The sequence below is a fragment of the Lonchura striata genome, chromosome 9 (assembly GCF_050655825.1).
Source record: "Lonchura striata isolate lonStrDom1 chromosome 9, ASM5065582v1, whole genome shotgun sequence".
Taxonomy (NCBI): Eukaryota; Metazoa; Chordata; class Aves; order Passeriformes; family Estrildidae; genus Lonchura; species Lonchura striata.
Window position 1 is genome coordinate 17,478,997 of NC_140711.1, and position 25,073 is coordinate 17,504,069.

Below are 25,073 nucleotides of genomic sequence, written 5' to 3' on the forward strand. Positions count from 1 at the left end.
TTTTCCTCTTTATATGCAGAGATAAATGATGGATCTTGCTGTTTCCTTTGGGGAATGATATCCTTCTGCTTTGAATTTTTCTGTGGCAACGCTGTTGTCTTGGATGCATTCAGAGGCTGTGGAGTCAGGGTTACGGCTGCAATTGGTGTGCATGGTCTAAATTAAGCAAATCCCACTTGCTGCATAATTATAAAGCAACGTGAAGTTAATTTCACTTTTCATTTATAAATCGAATTTTGGTATGTGTTAAGTGCTAGTAGGAACAAGATTTTATCTGTTAAATGTATCTGTATTGGAAGGAATACACAGGTTTCCCTACTTATTAACTAGATGAACTGTGGCATCATTCCAGGAATGACTTTATAATACCATGACATTGCAATTCCTGCATATATTATATATATTTTTTTTTTATTTAGTTTGAATTACAGAATGATAATGAAGAATCTTGTGGAGGCTCTAGACAAAGACAAAAATTTAATCAACTATAAGGAAGTAGAAACTGTTGTGCAGACCAGTGCTGTTCCTGTGGGAAGTGGTAGCAGCCACGTTCTTGTTCTTCTCCCTTAATATTTGCTGATAGTAGGGCCCTCCTTTGCAAAGGGGGATCTGCCTTACAAATTCAATAGAACAATAAATTACCTAATGGAGGTGACTGATTCATTTTTCAAGAGCACAGAAGGTTAATTTTCCATTAGTAAATAATAAAACAAAGTTTACTTGACAGGGACAGATGGGAAACCATGCAAATAAGCTTGCAGTCAATTATATTTTGGGTTTGATGAACATATGGACAATAGACAGACAGAAAAGTCCATGCCAGACAAATGAGTTGACTGCATTAAGAAAAACATTTACAAAGAGCTCCAAGTAGAATTAAAACCATTAATAAACAAGATAGATTATATTAATGGCAACTTTAAAATCGCTGTAATTTTGTCTTTAGCAAGGAAAAAAATGTTATTTAGACATCAAAGATCATTTGGAAATGCAAGGAAACTGATGTACCCAGATGAGCTTGTATGTGTCTGGTAGTGAAATTCAGAATGTTGGTGGTGGCCAGGAGTGGTCACAGCTGTTCCCAAAGTCCTTTTTCCTGTGTGCCACTCACAGAGTCTGCACCCTGCAGCAGTGGGTGAAGCTGCCATTGGAGGCAGGGTGAATTTCATTGCCCCTCTGAATTCCAGAAACAAACCTGCCCAGTTGGGTGTCACCCACCTCTGTGTGCTGCAGGTGCCACTGCTGGCTGCTCTCCAGATTTATAGAGCAGGAATGGTGAGAAACTGTAACGAGGAGTTTCAAACAATAGTCAATGCATTCATTTTCTGAGCTAAATGTTTCTTATCTAAATAACTTTTTGTGTTATGTTTCTTTTTTAGTTTTAGTATTAAACACTATCAAAAGAATTTGTGGTGGATGACAAAATATTCATAAATATTTCTGGAGATTTCTAACCTAACCTTCAGTTGCCTAATATTTCTCCTTTTAAGTAATTGTAGAATTCAATTCAGCAGGTGAGGGGAGCTAAAATGTATATATGAAAATGGAGTTGAATGTTAACAGGATTTATGCTAACAAGATATATACCTACCTACCTGGTTTCTATGATATCAGATATATTTTTATTTCCTAACTTGAGAACTCATATTTGTTGTATTAAGAGCAATTTAACATAAATTGTGGTCTCTCTGAAGCCAGTGTTTCATTAACTTCAGTTTGAAATAACTATACCTTCTGCTAGGATTTTGCCTATTAAAATAATACCAGGTGTGGTGATCACTTGCCAAAACCCTGTGTTTTACAGTTGCCATGCTCCACTTTTTACTAGATGAATAAGTTTCCACTTTATCTGTAGCAGGAAATGCTCCATTTCTAGTCTCTGCCTTTTGCTAAATTTGCAAATTATTGCAAATAAAAATCAATTTTTGTAATTATAGACTGGAATTTATTGTTTATGTGATGTATTTAGCTGCAGGAAGCTTTTGTTTAAAATAATCTCCTCACTGTAACTGCTAGAAATGCTTTTTTAATCTCCATTAAACTTCTGGCTTTGTTCATTAACATATTGTTAATTGTTGTTTGATTTAGTTTAGTTCCACATGAGTGGCATTTGTGAAGCAGAAAGGATTTTTTTGTAATTATTGTTTGGAAAGAAAGTGATGGGAAAGTGACAGGAACATAGAATACATGTATCATACCTGAATGTTTAGTAGGAACTAAACATAAACACAAAAGAACCCAAAAATCCAAGTGGAATAAAAAAAAGAATCTGCAAGGTAAGGTTATAGGAATTCATAAAAATGCCTTTTCTTTTTTTTTTTTTTTTTTTTTTTAGTAACACTAGAATGTGAAATTGGAAAATCAACATTTGTATTTCAATGAAGGGAGAATTTTATTAGCTGTAAAAGTTTGCATTTGAAACTACTCAGCTTTTTTTTTTTCTACTGCAACACTCTCTAAGCAATGTTTGGTTTCTCACATATTGTGCTCCATATCCCTAAAAAGCCTCTTTTTAAGAATGAATTTTTTTTTTTTTTTTGTAGTCTTTAGTAAGATTTAGGAAACGTCGTGAGTACCTAGTGCTTAAGAATTGATTTGTTTCCTGTTAAACCTTTACAGTTTTGAGCATAAAATTTGTGGTTTTCCAAATTCTGATGAATTGTTCAGCAGTGTTTGTGCTGACCTTTCTGTTTGCTGCTTTGGCTTTGCTGTGTCTGCCAAAAATCTGCCTTTTTAGAAGAGGTGCTTCTTGGCTGATACCAAGCCTGAGATAAGAGGAGCTTAGACACAGCTCTTTCATAATTCTTCGAAGAGGTTTTTGTTGTTTTGAGTTTTCCCCCCACCTTAAAGAGAAGTGATTTTTTTGTTTGTTTATTTTGAATATTTTTCCATGCTTCTCTGGCATTCTATTAGTAACACAAATTATAGATTATGCACAGTAAATAAGCACTTGTTCAAAAATAACAGAAGAATATACTTGTGAACATGAAAAATCTTTTGGATTTTTTAAAAAATATATTAAGCTCTTAGAACCTGTGTTATTTGAGATGATTTCTTGGAGGCTGTTAGTTTAATTGTATCCTGGAAAAAAATCATGCCTTAGCCTGTTAGTGATCTTTATACTGAGCAAAGTATATGGAGTACAGAGAGAGCAGATGAAAGAATGTGTTTAGAAAATTAGACCAAAATTACAAATTTACTTAAACCTTTTTAAAAACTAGACATCAGAGAACATGAAGTAGAATGGCACATTTTTGCAAAAATTGTTTTAAATGTTTGAAGCTATGAAGTAAAAAGATGCCATTCAGGCAACTTAGGTGAAGGCATTAATGAAAAGTAAAAAATTTACAGTTTAAAGGGGCATGAAATAGTCTAATATTAAACTACAACTAGTAGTTGAAAGTCAAACATTTTTCTAGTATTCCTTGCTAGGCCTTTGACCAACTGCTTAAGCAATTTTGCTTGTTTATGAATGTCTTCCTCCATCTCTGATTTGGGAAAGGACAATCTCAAGTGTTAGAGCCAATTATTAATATTTAAGTGAATATTTATGGTGTTGTCTTTAAAGACCTGTTTTTTTTTTTTTTTGTGGATCTAAAGAAAAGGACCTCAAAAAAGAAATTATTATAGTCAACAATGGATTCTAAATGCATATTATTGAAGATTAATAAAAATAACTGTGCTTTTAGAGGGTCTGAAAAGAAATTAATTTCTTTTGGTGGGTTTTGTAGGAGACATCAGACTGGGGATCTCAGTGATAGCAGGAGTGAGGCTGTCACCTCGTGAGAAGCCGGAGAGGTTTCTCCTGTCTAGGCTCACTTGTTCCTGCCCTCCCTTTTGGAGGCACCTGTGCACACGAGAGCTGGGATCCAGCTTTGGACACAAACCCAGCACTGGCACTGCTGGGGGTGCAGGGTGAGAGCAGAGGGGAAGGGGAAGGCTCAGCCCCTTGTGCTGCCTGTGCTGCTGGAATAAATCTGACAAGAAGCTCTGTCAGTGCATGCCCTTATCTGCTGGGGCTCTGTTTAATGTAGTCTGCTCCTCCAAAGAGCTGGTATTTATTTGATCAAGAGCATTTGTAATAAAAATGAGCCACCCAGAAAACATGATCAGCTTATCAAGAAACTTAGGGCCTGCACTTGCTCCTGGGGATGCTCACTTGGAGTTTACCTACAAGGGAAACTGTTCAGCTGGGTATATGAAACATTTTTATTTCAGTACAGAAGTGCTCACATAAGAAGTCTGTTCAGGATAACATTCTCCCCTGACATTTGCATCTTTCTTAGAAGTCAGTTCCTTGTGTGAACAGAGAACATCACTTACAAGTGAGGTGCCTTCCTTTTTTCCTGGTACCCAAAATCCTGTGATATGCCGTTTAAAAGATTAATTGGATTCAAAGCTGTTCCAACTGAGTTTTAGCTTTGGCTCTACTTAATGCAGGGAAGGTATCCTAGGAGTAGATTTTTGCTGAGCACATGCATATAAGAGCATAAAGCATATCTAGACCAAGGGTACTTGGGATAAATTAAATAGAAGGTATATGTAAAAATAATAAAAAAAAAAAGTGCCAGTAAAAAAAGTGAAATCAGAATTGTTTTTCATGCTAGGAGAAAAAATGGTGGAGTGATGGCTGAAGAATGAATTTTAGTATTACATTATTAAGGCTGAGTAGTACATTTTGTCTTTTGAGTGCTAAGTCAGAGAAGAGAGGTTTGACTTAAATCTTCATGATTATAAAATCTAAAAAATAAATTCATTTTTCATGTAATTAGTATTATATTCAAAGATAGCATATAATTTTTAAAGCACATTTCTTTAACTCCAGAGCTTTAACTCTGTAGGTAGCAGTTAATGCCTTGGGATGTGCAAGGTGCTTGTGTGCTGTACTTTGTACACAGAGCACTGGAAATCCTTGCTAATGACATGCTGCTGCACATTGTACTGGCATCTGTAGAAATATCTAATGCTTATCTCTCAACTTTGTAAACCCTACATGGATGTATCTAATGCAGAGCAAGACTAAGCCAGTGGCTTTACTGACCCTAATTTAAAGAGAGTCAATATAAATATGTTGTATTTAGGGTTTTAGAAAGGCTTAAAGGCTGGTAACAAAAACTGTGTTACTCTAAAGAGACAGGAGTAAAAATAGATACGGGATTACTAGTAACTAATGTAGGGGTAGTATGGGAGAAGAAGAATCCTGGGGATATAAAGAGTTCTGAAGAGTCAGGACATGCTAGAATCCTCATGAGGATGCAGAGCCTCATGTACTGCTGAGGAGCCAGAGAGTGATGCAAGGCAAAAATAAATTTAGCAAATGCAAGAATGTTTATTATCTTCACATGCAAATAAAACATCATTTATTTAACCAGTTTTTGATGTCTGTAGTAGTGTGTATACTGTGTTTTATATGGTTCCTGTGTGGCCATAAATAAATTTTATTTAGCGCATTGGAGGGAGCTGATATTAACAGAGTTACTCTCAGCCAACATCAATTATCTCTGGTACTCTACAAATACTTATTTATGGTTACAATAAAATATTCTTGGGGAAGTGCAGTTCTGTAAAGCTACCTAGAGTACCTAGAGTGGGGATTTCATCTTCTAGCATAAAGCCACTGTTGTACATGACAAAAATATGGAGAATCAGTGTGTTGCTGAATAACCCTCGAAGTATTCACTCTTATGAGTTAATGTGTTCTGTCATTTGTCTTTCTTAGGGCAGGGGCCTCTCCCTTAATGAATAAATCTCACAAGTAGAATACCTTTGTAAGGGGAAAAAGGTATAATAATTTAGAACGTGGTACTATAAATGTTCTTTAAAAAATTGAGTAGCTAAGATTCTTTAGCAAAGTGATTATAGATATTTCATCTAATTAGTCTATTTTTTTTTTTTCTCTGCTTTTGTCAGAGAGGTAATTTAAATTTCTGGAGCAGAGAGTGTATTTTTTAACATTTTGATATATTAATACCTAGCCTTTTACAGTTTCAAAGATCTAATGACTTTCTTATTCTGCACTTTGAATATCTCCTTAATATAAGGCTACACATATGTGATGTTCTTTTTTCCCTTATGCTAGTAGTAGTAAGGAGCATTATAGATACCAAAAAGTCTCAGTTTTATGACTTGTCTCTCTGTATTGCAATGATCCAAATAAAGGACCCCATGCACACTGACAAGTGTGTGCCTGCCGTAGAGTGGAAAAGTCATTACAAGTTTCCCATTATATGACAATTTTTAGCTTCTTTTGTGGTGAAATGATTGGAAGATGATTAGTGGCCCAACTTTCTTCCTCTTCTGAAAGGGGGTTGACTTAGTCATTTGCACACAACGAGAATTATCAGTCTATTAGACATGAAAATTTATGACCCATTGCTGGTAATTTGTAAATCACCAGAGGCCCTGAACTAGCAAAGTGTGTGAAGTCATTCAGGTTCATAATTAGGGTTTTTTTCCCTTTAAAATATAAAGAAGTATAGATATTGATATGATATCTAAAAGGAGCATGTGTTAGTAATTTTTTGACTGTTAGAGAATTCCATTTTCATTGGATTTTCATGTCTTAGACTTTCTAGAAGTAAGGAACTGTCAGTAACTGTCTGTTATGTGTGGGACTGTGCAATTAATGGCAATGCCCTTCTAATGTGTTTATCCCAGCTTCTTGAAGGCCTGGTGAGTGGTGGAATATCATCCAATTCATGTTTGTCAAATCACTATTACACTGCCAGTGAAACTGGAATCCTGCAGAACTTGAAATATATTTCTCTTCTGTACTATGCAATATGGGAAAGTAAAGAGAGTCAGTCTAGCAGCAGCCCACAAAAAAGGGTATATATCAGCAATCTTAGGTGTCAAATTTTAGTCTGATAATAAATGAAAAGCTATTAAAGAAGAATTTGAGGTCATCCAGATAATCACACCGAGCTTTCAGACTTCTTCCCCTAGGAGTCAAGGAAATTACTTTATTATTGATCATTTTCTTATTTTGAAATGTATTAGCAGAAAGAGCAAAATATGATGTTTTCATCACCTTCTGCTCTATTGTTAAAGTTAGATCTCCAAGCAAAAGAGCCTTTCCATGTTGCTGGAGTACAGATGTAGAGTCAGAATAAAATCCATGTGGAAACAAATGTTGTGCCATGTAAAGCACAGCTCACTGGTCACAGTACAGCTACCAAATTGCATTGAACTCTGCTATGTGTTTTGCAAAATTTTTCCCTCCTCTGTCAAATATTTCTCATTGTTGGTTGGGCTGCTACAGATTTATCAAGGATATTTATAGGTGAGCTGGAGGCTAAACTGCCTGAAATACTGGGAGTATGAAATAGTGTGAAGGACAGGAATGTTATTTAGCAGATACATTAATCATAGGACTGCAGAATATGCTAAACTGGAAGGAACCCATCACGATCATCGAGTCCAAGTTATGGTCCTGCACAGGACACCCCAAGAGTCACACCTGAGAACCTTGTCCAAACACCTGAACTCTGTCAGGCCTGGGGCTGTGACCACTTCCCTGGGGAACTTGTTCAGTGCTGGCCAAGTTTAGCAGTCATTAAGGTAAGGCTGCTGTTTTTCCATACCTCAAATGCTTCAAAATTCTGACTTTACTGGAAACTAAAGCAAGCTGAGGAGTTAATTTTTGCATATCTGTAATGCTGTTTCAGCTGCAACTTTTAAAGGGAATTTCACTGTTAAATGAGCTACTTCAGTAAACAGATCTTAATTTTCAAGGACCCTTCCCTGTACTGCAGTTAAAACCTCCCAGAGCAGAGCCAGTCTCTGCATGGTTCATTTGTTTTGCTGTGTTCACCCCAAGAGAAAACCCTTCCTTTGGATCACAGAGCAGCTAACACTGCTGCAGGAGGCTGCCCACAGCACAGCTTTCTGCTGCTCACTCTTTTAGTAAGAACATTATTCAGTTGATTTTAGCCACAGCTTTGTAAAATTGACTAGGCCCATAAGAAATTTATCCATTTGTGATAATTTTTGAACGTTGATAACTAATTTTCTTGAAGAACGAAATAAACAAAAAGTTGAAAAAGATGAGCAAATGCCAGAAAAATACCTGGGAACTTAAAATTTTAGAGTTTTTAGTTTGGGTTGGTTTTTTGTGGAGTTTGGATTTTTGTATGTTCATTCTGAAAAAATTTTGTTTATACTCTTAGTTTTTACTTAGTATACAACATCAGTGCAGGTTTTTTTTTTTTTTCCTGCATCAGATATTGTTCCTGCAACATGCTGTTTATTATAGTCAGAAGCTTTAAGGACAATTCATTTCCTATTGCCATCATTACATGGAACACAATGGCATGGCTGAGTAAAAGCTCTTCCATTGGATGAACCTGGAGATTTAAGCAAGTAAAAGGCTTGGATTTTAATTGGTTAATTTTTATGTATTATGCTATTTCAGACAGACTCAAGGCAGGATCTATATGAAAGTTCATACAGATCCTCAGGGTATTTGAAATTTAACTGAGGTGCACACGTATTTTTGTCCTTATGGCTTGCATATTTGCCTTTGATAGCAGATTTTATTAGTAGCTCATTAAATCCTTCATATGAATAGAAACACATACAATTACAGGTCCTCCCAGCTGAGAAGAAAGCACTAAAACACAGATGATGCTCAAACTTGGCTCATGTTAAGCAAAATAGGAAACGAGGTACAGAAATACACTGCAAGAGGAGCAAAGTGGGAAATTTTCCCAGTAGAGAGCGTGGCTGAGGAAGGGTTTTTCTCCAGCCTGTGAGATAAGGCAGCAGTTAGTGGGTTTTGCCATCAATCTCTCTCTTTGCCACCCCCTGCCACTTCATCCCCCTGGGCTGTGGGTCTGGCAGTGGGTGCTGGGGATGCAGTCCTGGGGCCCCGAGGGCAGCGCAGCTGCTCAGGCTCTGGGGATGCAGCAAAATCCTAAAAGGAACTCGGGTTTTCCTCTATGCCATGGCTGTTTGTCCATTTTCCAGTGGCACAATTCCCAGTCTCAGGCAGCTGCTGTAATTGTTCTCAGGGAGAGGTTTGGTTAGTTACCCACCAAAGGTGTAATTTGTCTTTTACCTGTTGGAGCTCATCTAGTTAGTGAAAAGCATTGAAAGAATTCCCTGTCCTCTCACCATTTCAAATAATTCTGTGTGGAGTGCTGGCTGAAAAGGGAAATTCTGTCTTTTTGAATTTAAATGATCTATTACTCACTAATTCCCTTGAGTTAGTAACTGTTGAAAACATATGTAGCATATTCTATATTCTTTATTTAATGAAAATGAGATTTCTTGGACTAAACCATTCTAGAGGGAGAAGAGGAACATTTTTACTTGAATTTTATGTTTATATTCTTACCAAGTCAGAATGTTACATACTAAGTGGTTTGAATCCTTTAGTTATTTAAGCATTTCATAATCTTGACTGCTGTACTCAAAAGAAACTGATAGAAGCTGAGGTTGTAATTTGTCTGTCAGAATGCATTTCCTTTGCAGCAGCCTTATAGCAGTGGTAAAAATTAGTGGTTTGCCTTGGGTGTCTCAACAAGTGTGGCCAATTTAAGATGCCAAATCAGAATGGATTCCATAATTATTATAGCATGTTAAGTCAGTTAACTAATATTTTTCTGTCTACTTAGTCAAAGAATTCTCTGTGTTAAGAACTGAGGCTAGGGTAGGAGTTTTTTGTGGTTTTTTTTTTTTTTTTAATTTTTTTTGTAATAACAAGCACATAAAATCTGGCACTTTCACCAGGAGTTGGAAGGTCATTGTAACAATCACTGAATGAACTTTAATTGCAATAGGAATGGATGGGAATCTCTTCCATTAATGGAATTCTGGTAAAATAATTCAGTGTAAGCTATCATGTGTGCCATGATGCTGTGTTGCACAGAGAAGCATCTGTGAAAGAGGCCAAGAAACATTGACTGGACTCCTGCTCTGCAGCGGTGGTTTTTGGTGATGATGTGAACTGTGCAGAGAGAAGGATGAAGCTGAGGGGGGTCAGACTTGCTTTGTTCTTTGAATCTCCTCCAAAGCACTGCGAGCTCCAGTCCACTCACAGGCTGCTCTCATGCTTACAGCATGGACAGGAACACCCCCATGTTCTGCATGTATATTCTGCACTAGTCACTGTTTAACACTTGTCTCTTCATCCCCATTTCATACCAGGCAGACAGACTTTGAATATTGTTACACTCTTGAATTTATAGTTTGAATAATTGTTCATTTAGTTAGTATGGTTTTTACTTTAAACAAACTTCAACTGAGATTTTGGGTAGTCAGTGCATCTAGAATGCATATGATAAGTGTGATGCAATTTAATCTCAGTAAATTGTCTTTTCTTTGATAGAACTTGCTAAAATTGTACTGTAGTTCTATATCAAATTGAAATTGAGGAAGAGAAATGAAGTTTTGTGTTATAATAAGCTTAGTCAAAAGCCTACAAAATTTTTTCATCAACTGTAATGGGCTCAGGTCAGGTGATAAAGGAGAATTAAATACTGTTGCAGTAATAACTAAACGACATTAGAAGATGACAGCTGCATGTGGTTTTTGTGGGTTTTTTTTTTGTTTTTTTTTTTTTTTTAACATGATGAAGGATACTTTGTTCAGAAATAATACTAGGACAAAATCACCTTAAAATCAAAGATGAAAAAAACACCTCCTACCTCCCTGATGGGGTGGAACATTTCAGTCCTGCAGCTCAGGAAATTGCTCTTTTCTCTACACAAAAAGACTGAGGATCCAATACTGGTCTCTTACCTCCATTCTACCCATCACAATTAAGGAAAGCAATTTGTATCTCTAAGAATCCCACTGAATCAAAGAGCATTCATTTCAGGACATAATAGTCTCATCAGAATCAATAGGAGTGTGGCTGTAACCTCTGTGTCCAAGGGGAATTGTGTGTGCTGGTGCCTTCCCTGTCTTGGAAGGTCTCTGAACCTTTTTGCTCAAGCCTTTAATACAGAAGGAGCTTATTGAAAGCCTTGTTTGCTCTATACTGAACTGCTTTGATTTTCCTTCCTTTCTGAGGTATTGAGAGTGTGTACTGCTGTCCTTGGGGTGCCTATTAATATCTATTATTGTAGATATACTGGTTCATTTCTTTTTCATGTCAGTATAAAGCTTTGCATCCTCCAAGAAAAATAATTACTGTATATTTTCTTTAATGTTTTTCACTTAAGAAAAAAGAAACCCTCAGTAAGTGGCAGACCTTGATGTAGTTGTTCAGAAATGTAGTTTAAATCTGACTCTTCCATTTTCTGTATCTTTTCCCAGTCTGATTAACATACACAATGAAAGTATTTATCTGTGTGGTTGAAAGAACAAAGTGCATCTGTGTGCTACCAAATCTAATGAAAGACATCTTGCTGTCTATGGAGGTTGGTTTGAATTTTCCATCCTGCTTTGTTATCCTTGACAGAATCCTCTCAGACTGATTATGACAGTTGAAGTTTTGACGGGGAAAAACCCCAAGTCATTAGAAATGCAAATTTTTTTTTTTTTTTTGCATATGAAATTTTATATTGCTATATAATTGCAGTGATCTATAAGCTTACTGGAGTAAACATAACAATAACTTGTTTTCACAAAATCCTGCACTAACTTGCAATTTAAGGGATCATGCACAAAGCAGGAACCAGCGATTATCGAGCTGATGCTGGCAATGTATTAATTAATGCAATCAAGCAGCAATAATGACACTTGAGGGCATCATGCAAATCTTTTAGTTGAGTTATGCTTATAGTCAAATTAGAAATTACCCAAGGGAATTCACATTATTAACTTAGTCCTTTTCAGACCTTTAGCAGAAACCTTTATTTTCTTCCCTTTGTTTGTGGATAGTAAGTACAGGGTTTTTTAGTCACTCTCTGACTACACCTTTCACTCTAGAATCATGGTCTTTGTTATAGAAATGATGTAAACCATTTTGTCAGTTACCTGAGAGTCAGCAATTGGTATGTTCATAAGGATAAAAGGAATAATTTTTTCTAGAAGGCTTGATTTCAGTCTTGTGAATAGGAATTGTCTGTGATGTCTCCCTTCCTCATAAACAGTTTAACTGCATCAGCCATTGTGGTGATCAAGATCTTTTAATTTCTAAGTGTTTAAACCATCTCATCAAACGTACACTAAGAATAGAACTGATGAACAGCCAGTCTCTCATTTTTCTGATGCTTTTCCTTCAGTTTTCCATTCAAGTTTTGAAACCTCTGGGGATAATTAGCTTGCTCTTGGGATGGGTTTCTCCTTTGGCTGTCAGCTTGGACAAGCACCTAAAGCTAATTTAGAGATTGAAAGCTGGTTTATGACGGAAAGCATAAGAGCAGTCCAATAAGTAAATTTGCTGCCTGTGACCTCTACCTTTTAAGAGGTTTTCTTCCATGTAATGCCAGGTCGGTCATATCAGTGTTCATCTTTTTGAAAAGAACCCAAATCCCTTCTACTTTTGAAAATGAGTTATTTTAATCATCTGCCTAAGTGAAAGATCTTTTATGGTCTTCAGAGAACATGATACAGCTGGGAAGGAGAGAAGGAATAAAGACAAGCACAGAATACTCCAGAGAGGAAGGAAGGAAAAATAGAATTCTAGAAGTAGCCCTCTCTACTGGGTTTGCTGCATTATGGTGCAAGCTGAAACTATAGAAAGTCTTATGGAAATTACATAAAGAAAGTAGAGTTGATCTCTGTTTACAGCCCCTATGCATTAGAAAAACTTTCCTTTTCCTCTTTTTTTCTTGATACATTTCACTTGCTAGAAATTTCAGAATTTTTGTAAGATGCAAATACTGGTTGTGGGAAAGTTGGCTTTTTTTCCCTTTTTTTTTTTTTTTTTTTTTTTTTTTTAATTTGCCACACACAAAGATTAAAACAAGGAGGTGAGGCAAGATATAGTTAAAGCACCAAAGTTAACATGCTTAGCTTTGGTGTGTGAGTGAAGAGGCTCTCCCAGCCCAGCAAACAGCCCCATGATTGCAGTCTATAAAATCATTAGCAGCATGCAAAGCGTGGAGGGGGACTGGCTGCTGCTGTTTTTTCCAGCAAGAGTAACTGGAGGGCATTGAATGAAGCCAGGATGGGTGGGGATCAAAACAAACAAGATGAGCAGGATTAAGGGGTAGCAGGCCTGTGATCTCCTTGACGAGGAGCACGGTGGGTGCCAAAAGTTCAAGTTGGTCCTGGGGCAAATTCATTTGAAGTTTTTTACATGAAAGACTGTTTTATTAGCAAAATGAAATTGTGATCTCTCTTAAAAGAAACTCTGCATGATTCTCTCTATTTTTTCCAGTCACCATGAAAGAAAAAATTAGTTAGTGTTTTAGAAATTCCAGCTCTGAGAATGTTCAGAGAGATGGCAAGGTATGAGTAGCTTTGCAAACAGACTTTGTCTTTGGAAATTTGGTTGAATTTTGTGAGAAAGTTCCCATATACTGATAACAAATGAGATTGTAAGAATCTAAATGAATGCAGAATAATAACTACTAGGAACAATAGTATGAGTAGGTTTTGGTAGCATCCCATCCACACTGCTCAGACCATTCTTTCAGTAGAATTTAAAAGAAATACTCTTTAATGAAGCATCTCCTTTTCTGTAACACCTATTATTTTCTCCAAGCTCCCAGCATATTTCTTTCATGCTTGCATTAGATCAAATTAAATGTAGAAAGCAAGCAGTGATTTATACCTTTCCACTGAGTTTTTAGTGTGGAAAAGCTCTCCATAGAAATGCCACATTTGTTCCTTAACTAGTACTAAAGTATTATATCTTACTGCATGCTCCATTTGCCTATTGCAAATTTTAGGTTAATTTGGCATACAAAACTAACCCATCACTCCAGCTTCTTTAAACCTTCCAAAAACCCCTCATAAAGCAAGTAAATGGAGTTTTGCATACAATATATAGTGAATATGAGCTATTGTCTTCTTAATTTGCCTTTTTCTTTCTTTTGTCAGTGAATGTTATGTGTTGGCTGATTCAGGGTGGGGTAGTTTTTCTTTGTATAAAGATCAGATTCTCATTTTAAAGTGAAACATACAATCAAATAGTTTTACAGATGAAAAGCCATAAATGGATTTCTAAATTCTACAACTTTCTCATGTGTAGGGCTAGTGGTAAGTGCTAAATTCTCCCTAATAAGAATATAGGAAGAAGAATATGAAAATTACATTTGTAGTGATGCATATCCAGTAATGTTTTTCTATCCTTCAAAATACCTGAAGTTTATTATTTAAGCCAATCTGTTCCATTGTAAAATCCCTCTATTTTTCTCTTGTCTCTCCATTTGACTTACTGGGGAAAAAAAAGGAAGGAAGAAATAATCTTATGGGCTTGGATTTATGGGAACAAAGTTAATTTTTGGTGTTTTCACTGCTTTTACTATGTGATAACAAATACCCAGATATGTGTTTCTCATAAGACTCAATTCTCTATTCTTCAGAGTTGTTTTGGTTAGTCCCTGACATCTAATTCCATTTTACTTTTGTGTCTGTAGCCATTGTGACCTAAAGTGAGATCACCTGCTGGCTGACACCTTTAGCCTGGCTCAGAAATAGAGTGTTCCTGTCAACAGTGCTCTTGGTTGTATGCGTGAGACTCACATACATGCAGATGTACTGAGTCTGCCTTCCTAAGTTATATTTGCCCAAGCAAACCTCACTGGGGAGCAATCTGGGCTATAAGCACTAGTCTATGGCATGCATGAAGAAAACCCTTTTTTATAACAGCTATAACTATATATCATAGGTGAATGCTGGCAGAGGTACTAAAAAATTTCACCAGCTGTTTTATTGAAATGTAACTTCTTAGTAAAGCTTTGTTTTGATCCCACTGTGGAGTAAGTCAGTTGGATTTCCTTCAGAAAAACAATCTCTACATTCCCTAATTACAATTCACTACCTTTCCTTTTCACAACAGAATATAGCTTGAGTGTGACAACTCTGACTCAAAACCACTGAAACTTTCAGCCTGGATCACATATTTAAAGTGAAAAATGTTAACCAAAACTTGAGTCAGATAAAGCAGTGTTGCCTAAATAATATATTGCAGTGGTCAAAAGCCATCCTTGTTAAAACACACAGTATTGGAAGGAAACTTAATCTCATAAAAGGACATTAATGGAAATATGACTATGGCTAGAGGGCTAAAACAAGTTTTAAAAGCATTTTAGAATACAATTGGGATCAAAAGATACTTTTATTGGATTCTTTTCTTGATACAGACAGTGAAATCCTGAATAGTGAAGCAAAATAGGCAAGAAATGTCAACAACAATTTGTCTCCTGTATTTGGAATGAAGCAAGAACGTGCATGCAGGAGGCAGGTTTTGAGTGAATGGAATATTCACCAGCTAGGGAAAAAAAAAAAAAGCGGCAGCATTTACTGGATCTAAGGTATTTTTTTTTTTTTTTAAACCACAGATTCAGAAAATTTTTCAGAGACCTAAAAGACATGATGTCAAAAAAATGGGGAAATTTGGTTTTTGAAGGAGAGGAAACTCTAAGCTGGTTAGCTACAGGTCATGCAGAGGCATAATAAATACTATAGTTAAATAGAGACTGTGAACACAAAATTTAAGAATAAAAATGGGTGATGTAAATTCATATGGCTTCAGGACAAGTATTTTTTGGTAAACAAATCTGTTACCTGTTTCTCAGAAACACAGGTTGGATGGACAAAATCAGCTATGTTGAGTAGTAAATTTTGTTTTAACATAATTTAAAATAACATAACATACTAACATTAACCTTGCAGTCTAATTGCATTCTGCAGACTTAACAGGGGTACTTAATACCTTCAACAAAAAAGCCAGTTATCCTCAGGGCAACCAGTTCCCTGGGATGGGGGAGAGGGATAAACATCAGAACAGACCCACTGCAACCCAGGTGGGAGTAGGTGATGACCTGCAGAGCCACTTAGACCCTCTCAAGTCTCTGGTACTGGACAGAGCCTGCCCAAGGGCGGTGAAGGTGCTGGAAGGGTTTGTCCAACTGCTCTCCATCACTGATCGTCAGTCCTGGTAACCAGCAGGTCCCAGCTGGCTGCAGCGTGACCAGGGGGTGCCTCTCTGCAGGAGGGTCAGAAGGAGCACCCAGGGAACCACAGGCAGGTCAGCCTGGCCTCGGTGCTGGGGAAGGTCAGGGAGAAGATCAGCCTGAGAGCCATCCCATGGCAGGCACAGGACACCTTGCGGGGCAGGCACAGGCATAGGAAAGGCAGGTCCTGCTTGACCAACCCCATCTCCTTCCATGGCAGGGTGACCTGCTTTGTGGATGAGGAGGTGGCTGTGGATGTGTCTGTCTGGACTGTAGTAAAGCCTGTGTCACTGTTTGCTGCAGCATCTCCTGGAGAAAGTGGCTGCTCATGGCTTGCACAGCTGCTCTCTTTGCTGGGTGAAGATGGGCTGGATGGCTGGGCCCAGAGTGCTGGGGAATGGAATTCCATCCAGCTGGCTCCTGGGCACTGCTGGGGCTCCCCAGAGCCCAGCACTGGCACCAGCCCTGGTTTATGTCTTCACTGATGATCTGGACAAGGGGAGCAAGTGCACTCTCAGCAAGTTCACAGGCAGCACCACACTGGGTGGGAGTGTGGATCTGCTGGGGGCAGGAAGGCTCTGCAGAGGGATCTGGACAGGCTAGGTTGATGGGCTGAGGCCAAGGGTGTGAGGTTGAACAAAGTGAAGTGCCAGGTCTTGCACTTGGGTCACAAGAAACCCCTGCAGTGTGGAGTTATTAAAAGTAGTGGGATGCTGCTTTCAGTCAGGGTGGCTTCTTGACATCATCATCTCCCAAGCATGCTGGGGTCCAGTGCTTTCACCTCATTTCAAAACCCCACAGAACTTAGCCCTGTTAGGTCTCCATATGCTGTGGTGTGGTTTATGTGTAAATACCAGGTAACAAACCCAAAGAGCTCTGTAACAGTTTTGGTTTGTTCATTCACATGCACAGATGTTCCATGTGTTGGGGTCAAACATGTATTTGTGGAGGAGAAGCCAGCATAAGAATGTGAGCCCCTAAAATATCTCTAAACACCCCTTAGGAATTCCAAGCTTGGGAATAACACTCCCCTAAAACAGAGCACAATTTATAACATCTGCAATTTATTATAAATTTAAATTGCATACAGCACCCAAGTATATATTTTCCTTCTCACAGAAATATTCCTTTCTCTGGCAGCATTATAATATACCTGTTTCATTAAACTGCTCAGGCACATGACTGAAGAACTCTCAGTGGAGAAGAAGCTGAAGTTCCCCAAGTGCTGCAGTATGCTTGACATAGGAGTAATATCTGCTGACTTATGGTCTATATAATTTTTGAATTGTGTTCCACAGCACTCAGCAAGATCTGTCATATGCTTTGTATCTATGTCACAGTTATTGCTCAGTTCAGATGAGTAATACTTAGGTTTGTTTGAGAAATTCAGGTGAAAATCTCCAAAAGATTTGCACTGTAGCAAAGTTTCATTTTCTACTGATGAGTCATTATTTTTTATGAAAGTTTAATGAACAACAGCAAGCACATATAAATCATAACTGAGTTCACAAAGAAAGGTAGTATTGTAATGTCTTCTTCTGTGCTCATCTAGAATGTTGCTGACTTCCAAGGACAAGATTTTTCCTTATTAATTGAACTTTCCAATAATTATAACTGTATGTTAATGTCAACAAAACTGCTTGTGAATACAGTTATTTTAAATCAGCAAGCTTTAACTTACAGACATCATGCTTAGTATTCAGTTATTTTCAAAGGGAAGAAATCAAAGATTTTCAAATAATCAGAAACTGGAAGTGGAAAAACCTATTTAAGCCACTCTCATTGTACAGAAGTTCTTCAACTTTTGTATCTTTATGAGCTGGAAATTTCTGTTACTTGGGAATTTTTATCTTAGGTAGCCTTTATCTTTACCATTGTATGCCAACCTTCCCATGTTTTTGAATGAGCAGCATTTTTTTTTGTCTGAGGGATGAAAACAGCAGAGAATATTCAGCTTTTACTCTTATCCACTACCTCTGCATTCTCCCCAGTAGTAAAAGGCTCCCAATTTCTATGCTATACCACTATATATATATATCTGCCAGTCTTTACAGCAAAAGACAACATGGAAATGAGAGTCTACAGAATATTTTAAATTCAGTAGAGATAATTTTCCTTCCTTATATGTATAATAGCTGGTACATTTCTTTGGACCCATATTTACATTTCTATAGATAGTGCTCTTCTAAAGCTCCCAGGCAAAGTTGAAATATTCCAGAAGCTGGATCTGAAATACTGTCTTAAGTGTTTGGATTACTTCATGTACACAACATTCTTTGCTGAAGGAGGGAGATTTAGAGAATGACATGGTGTCTAATTCTTGCTGTTGTCTGAGTACCTCTGAAGGGAACAGCAAATCTTCATATTTTTAGAAAATAGCACTTTTACCTTGGCAGTGAATTTACTGGGCTGTGCCATCCTGCCAGGGCAAGCTGAGCTCAAGTGCATTGCACATTGCAGCACAACACAGAGCTGAGCCAGATCCTAAAATAGCAGGGAGACTTTAGGTACAGCAGCATGATTTGAGGTGTAGGCTGCATTAGATCCTAAAGTTTCCATGGGGTCTCCAAAGTCAGTGGAACTGTTCTCTCACCTGCAGTGCTTGCTATGTCATGGTTGCTCTGGCTGAGCTCATGAAGTATTCCTGGTGCTTCAAGCAAGGAGGCCAAGGGTCTGAGCACAATATACTTTTAGAATATGAGCAGAGGCAGAAATGAAAATGTAATTTCTTATCACTGTTGTGTTCTTCAGGCCTGAACCTCAATGGGTCCAGCCCCAGGTCCAGACAGTTGTGATGAGGTGCTTGAGCTGGCAGAATTGAGTGCACTGTGGTCATGCACCCCCTCTACCCAGAGAAGGGACATAGGATGAAGGGGCTTCATTTGCTTCTGCTGTCTCCCTGCCACAGGAGCTTCCCTCTCCCAGGAGCTGTCAGCACCTCGATCTAGAGTCTGTGTTTTATCACCCTGCATTGCTGATCCACCTGGTGGTGTCTTCACAGCATGAGAGTCACTGATTTCTGCAATACCTCAGTCTCCAATGTGAGAAGGTTTCAGAGATGGTATCAGTGCAGCTCCCAAGCTAAGAGTGCTTGTCTGTCAGTGCCACAGCTGGACAGGAAAAGCTGTGCTCAGATATTGCAAATTCCTTCCCTCTTACACATGCTTTACCTTTTCTGCAAGCCTAAGATGACACAAGCACATTAATTCAAAGGTGCTTACCAAGATATTGTGCTTTTCTTACTAGGAATAACAAAAGCAGACAGTGTGAATGTAGTGCTCTCTTGCTGTCTGTTCATACTTTATGTAACATATTGTGCTTATCAGCTCTTGTTGGGCTTGTGACAACAACCAGATGAGTGCAATGGTGCTGCATTGAAGGAGCTGTGAGTTATTTGGGCTGTGGAAAGGAAATGCTTTTTGTATGAGTACTGGGATTAGGAAGACTCTACCACAATGACCAATAGGAAACTAGGCCATGGGATTTTGGGCAAGACCCCTTTGACCTGTTTAACAGTTTAGTCTCTTTTGCTAATTTTGCAAGCAGGCATCCCACTTCATGCTGAAACAGAGTCACAGATCTGATAGAGCTTTGATATTTCTGTGTGTCTCAGTGAATAATTGAAGAAGGACCCTGTGAAGATGGAATGCTCCGAGTGTAAGTGGGAGCTCCCAAACAAATGAAAATGATTGGGGACATGCCTCAGGCTCCCAGGCCTTGTTTTTAAATGAAAAATATAGAATGAGGCTCCCAGATATCCTTTTCTTTCATGTTCCATGCTTAAGGCCATAGCAACTAAAAAGCCTTGCTGCACTGAGACTTGAGATAAGCTGAGGGAATATTAAATAAGCCAGTATGCAGAGATCACTGGGAGTAGGTAGGAGTTTGAAAGCTCCAGTTTATAAAAGTAACTAGGAAATTGTGCTGGTAGCTAAAAGATCAAACATTCAACTTATCAAAGGTTACGTTTGAAGTTTTGGGAAACCAAATAAAGAAATTCCTTGTTCTAATTTAAGTTACTTCAGTGGCATATTTTCTTTGGCCATTGTACTTTCCCTAATAACATCTGATTTCTGTAGGGGTAATTTTAGCAGTGCTGCATCATACAAGATGCTTCCAGAATAAATGTTCTGCAAACAGTGTGTTTAATTGATTTCTTGTCCTTAATTGAGGTTGATTAAATGTAAATTTCAGGTTCTTGATCTAGTAGTTGTTGGCTTTTTGCCTTGGCTCTGGTTAGTGCATTTCTTCTAAAACACACTTGAGCTAAAAGCACCCATCTTTCTTAGTCCTCAGTATTCACGTTGAGAAAAGTATTTTTCTTGCTGGAGCAAGACAGCGACTTTATTGAATATTTTGTCATTTGGTATATGACACCTAGGAGCTCTGTGCCTCAAACCAGCTTTAGCATTGTGCTGCTGATCTAGAACACAGGCTTCAAATGAGTTTAGAAGGCATGAACTGTAGTAGGATTAATGAAAATTACTTATGTATGCTTCCTTATTTTGGCAATTTTGATTGAATATTTTTTTCCATATTGGAGAAGCATTAAAAACATGTCTATAGAGAATTAGATTTGTTTGAGAAAGAATAGATTATTTTCTTTGAAGCAGAAGCAAAACCATTGAAAATCAGGGCTATTTCTTCTAAGCAAAATGCCAAAAATTTCCCTGTGTGTTTATTGGTCAAATCTCAAGGAGACACAGAATCCAGCAAATTTTTTCCCTAGCCTAACCCATAATTCATCCAGTAATTTAACTCTGCTTGCCTGTCTGCACTGTGAATAATTTGATTTCAGTGGGATTATGTATACCACATAGAGTTAAATCATGAGTGAGTTTTGCAGGATTGGGACCTTCAGAGGTCAGATTTAAAATGCTTTCTTCCAAAATGTGGCAGAGAGTTCTCTGTGTTATGCTAAATGGGCTTTATTACACTGAACTAATCTCTTGAAGCCTGGTTCTTTTCATCCTCATTTCAGTATGTGCAAAGTCATTGAATCAAGTCAGGGAGTTTGGCTTTTTTATTCCTTCATCCTTAATTATTACATAACCTTTAATACAGGGTTTGCAGAAGAGAGAGGTAGGTCCAGCGCATAAATTGGATTACTCCTTCTGTAACCTGTGGAGTTAGGACTGTGTACAGTGACTAAGAATCTGGCCCATAAACTTCACTGAAAGGCTTTCTCTAATCCAGCAGCGTAATTAGACTGAAAGAGTTCTTTTCAAGAGTTGTTAGTACCTGAAAATGATTACTCACTGGGGCATTGTTAGTATAATAGCAAAGTCACTTCTCAAGGATGCTGGAAATCCAAACACTCTGTGCTGCTTGCATTCCTCAGTAGGACAGTTAATATATTGCCTCCCGTGTGACCTGTTTAGTAAAACTGCTGTATTAACTATAACAGCACTGGTGCATGTTTCCCTAATCAAAAAATGAAACTGGTGTCTCTGGCAATAGATAATGCTACTTCTAGCAAGACACATACTTGTGCCTTTGATAGAGAGAGCAGCAAGGACTCAATTTACAAAAACACATAAACAACAAAACAATTTATATTTGTAGATAAGAAGCAGCATCATTTATACTGAATAAGCTGGAGAAAGCTGAGTGTATAGGTTTTAATACACTTCATCAGCAGTACATTGAGGAGCAGACCCAAAGCCTCATGGAAATGGGAAGAGTCTACATGACTTCAGTCAGGCCTGATCCTGTTATCTTTAAGGTGTGCAGGCTCTCAGGGGAAAAAGGGATCACTGCACAGAATATTGAGTCATGATGGGGGAAATCTGGGCTCTGATGGGTGGTCCTGCTGCCATGTGGTCTGTTGCTGTCTTATGTGGGGAAGGGAGGAGATCGAGAGGAGGGGGCAGCTGCTTGCTGTGCTGCGAGATCCTCTTTCGCTGCCCTGGCAGTGTGCTCAGGCTGCCAGGCCTGCTGCAGCAGTGCCAGCAGTGAAGCTGTCTCCTCCTGCCTCCATCCTGCTGGGGCAGGGCTGGACCTGAACCTCAGGGTCCCTCTGGGCTTTTCACAGGCCTTAGAAAGTGCGTGAGAGCAAAGTCCTCTCACAGGTACTGCTGCCGCAGCTCTTGCTGCAGGTAGGGCTGGTAGGGCTTCGCATGTCTCCTGGGCAAGAAATCGGGTATTAATAGCATCTTTGGTGGCTGGCACTTTCTTCCTAAAAATCCCACTAAGACTCCATTATCTGTTGGCAAAGATAAGAAAGTGTTTTCTCATGGTAGGTCACGCCAGTCCCCGCCACAAGACAGATGGAATCACGACGGGCTGTGGTGTTTCTGTGCTTATCGGGTGTGGGCAGCCTGGGGGAGCCCTGTTCACTCTGCTCCCCCCCTGCCGTCCCCAGGCCTGTGCACAGCCCTCCTCGCCCCAAATCTTGGGCAGGCAGCACGAACATCCCCGTGGTAGGGCAGCAGAACATCACAGCAGCCGGCTCTGCAGAGTTCTGCACTCACGGGACTGGTGGTGCAGCACATCTCATTGTACAGGCACAAAGTGCTTTGTGACTGGGCTTAAAATAGGAGCTCGAGCACAAAGACATCTATTTTACATCAGCTGTGCATACGAATGCAAACACTGGTCTTTAAAGGTAATTTTAACTAATGTGCTCCCCATTGCAGGATTCCCTGGCTTGATGTATCGTGAGGGAGATACATCCAATGCCAGCAGCACTCCATGTTTCAAAGCAAACTGTAATATGTGGCTGGTCTGAAGCTTAAGATGTGCTTTGTTAAAAGCCAGCTTTTATCTGAAAGGGTTTCTCTCTATCATCAGAGACTATTTACATTGCAGAAACATAATTCTGCCTCTGAAAGTTATCTGGTCAAATTAATACTGGCAGTTTCTAGGAGCTGTATCAGGGAAGTGTTGGGTTATTTCATGTTTCTGCATGCTAAGCTTTAATAGCCTTTTGTCCCATTTTATGTATTTATGCCTTTACAGTTTTTAATACTTGACTACTGAGGGCTAATCTGGTGCATCATGTATAAAATAAAAATATGTTCTTGTTATCCATTTTTATCCTAATTTGAGTTTAAAAATAGCTGTTGAACTGATTAAGTAATGGCTTGTAAGTATTTCTATATTTTCTAAGCACAATTTTGGTCTCTATTTAATCACTTAATGTAACTGATTGTAATATTTCTAATCATAGATAAATCCACCCACAAATCACAAAGAAACTCTCTTAAAGTACAGAAATGGATGGTTCTGAGATGAATGATAAGAACAGATTTATTTTGTGGAGCAAAAAATATTCAAAAACAAATTTCTGCCAAATTATCAGTTTCTACAAATTTGTGTTGAGCTAAAAAAAGTTCTCCCCTTTTGTGAAGTCTGCAGAAAACCACTTTTAAACATGTATTAATCTAGCACTGCCTGTCTTAAAAGCTAAAACTGGAGGGGAAAAAAATGGAAGATATCAGGATGTCAGAGTGGTGAAAAGATGTGGTGAGAAGATGAAGTCTTTTCTTCATTGTTGGATTACAATAGCGAAACTTGGCAGTCATTTGACTGGCTGGATGATATTATCATTAGATATAATGATTGTACATAAATGGTTACTAATGCCAAAAAGATGTGAAAACATTATTTTCTCTGCTTTGAAATCCAGAGGAACCTTATGCTACATATTTATTTAGGAGAACTGTAATACTACCAAAGGAAGAGACCTCTGACATTATTAATGCCACTAATTAATTCTTCCTGTCAGGAGGATTCTCAGACCTAATTTAGAAGGACCTCTGTGATTTTTCCAGCACTGTGCCCGCTGTGGAGCTGTTCCAGAGTGGGCACTCATTAGTGGCAGAGTTACCTTGCACTCCTTTAGCAAGGGCTGCAGGTGCAAAGCAGTCTGGGGCTTCATTTTCCTTCTTTCCACTTAAACTGTGCAAATTAAGAACAGATATTTTGGTATAAAATATTTTAAAAGTATGGGGTTTTTTGACTTTTGTATATTTTAATGAGAAAATGGAGGGAGGAGACAGATATTGTAACTTTTAATAACACTTCTAGAAAACACCTGTATGCTCCATAAATTAGTAATCTTTTCAGCACTTTTTGTTTGCATTACTGTCCTCAGCCAACACTGAAGCAGGGTATTCTGATGCTGAAGTAAAGAAATGGGCTGATGTGAACTGAGAGAAAGCCTATGACAGATCCTGTGTGAGTAACCCTTAGAAGATCTGTAATGTTTCAGAGAGCTCCCAGACTTCGAGTCCTCAGGCATCTGCTCCAGATCCTGGGAAGGAGCTGGGGCCACCATCCCTCCCTGTGCACAGAGTGTGTCTGCTGCCTTCCTTTGTCTTCCTGGGTTGCTGTAGTTACAGGTAATTGCTTGTGTCTGAGGGGCCTCCTGTGTCATCTCAGTAGCTGCTCTTTTTTTATTTTTCTGGGATGCTTTCTACAAACATCAACAGCCTGTTACTCCTTTTCAAAGTCACAACAGTCTGACAGGCTAAAAGTACCTGGTTGGCAGTTCCCTGGTTTGGAACAGACTCCTGACTGCTTCTTGATTTTTTAACTGCACCATGGGGAAGAGCTTGCAGCTTGACACAACCATCATCCTGTAATAATCTATTCCATTAAATCATTGTTTACTGCTTCTATTACCTTTCATTTTATTTTTTTTTTCTGAGTGAGGCAACAAAAATAAATGCTTTTTAATTTTTTTTCCCCAAGGAAAAATAAAAAAAAGTTATATGATGGAAAGAGGGATTTTTGGGCCTGTGGAAGACTTAACAAGAACAGTTCTGTATTCTTGACCCTCTAGTGAGGAACTGCAGAAAGGAAAAAGTCAAGATTTTCTGTGCAGTGGGTGTTTATGTGCTTAACAGTATTCAGCTTCATAAGCTGTAACAGAAACTTCTTTTGGTAGGTCTTTCATCTCTATAAACAGCTTACTGCAGCCATCACAGTTAATTTGATTAGTGGCACTCAGACATGAACCCAGTGAAACAGCAGCTTAAGAGCACTTTTGCAACCAGCAACTATATTGGGAATTCTAATCTTTGCCAGAACTGCACAGGAGGAGAGCTACTT

At 38.4% G+C, this 25,073-nt stretch overlaps 1 long non-coding RNA gene across 2 annotated transcripts in view; it reads left to right on the forward strand.

The window, feature by feature from the left end:
* LOC144246789 (uncharacterized) overlaps positions 1–25,073 on the forward strand; it is a 453,175-nt gene that overhangs the window by 19,686 nt on the left and 408,416 nt on the right. The window lies entirely within an intron of this gene.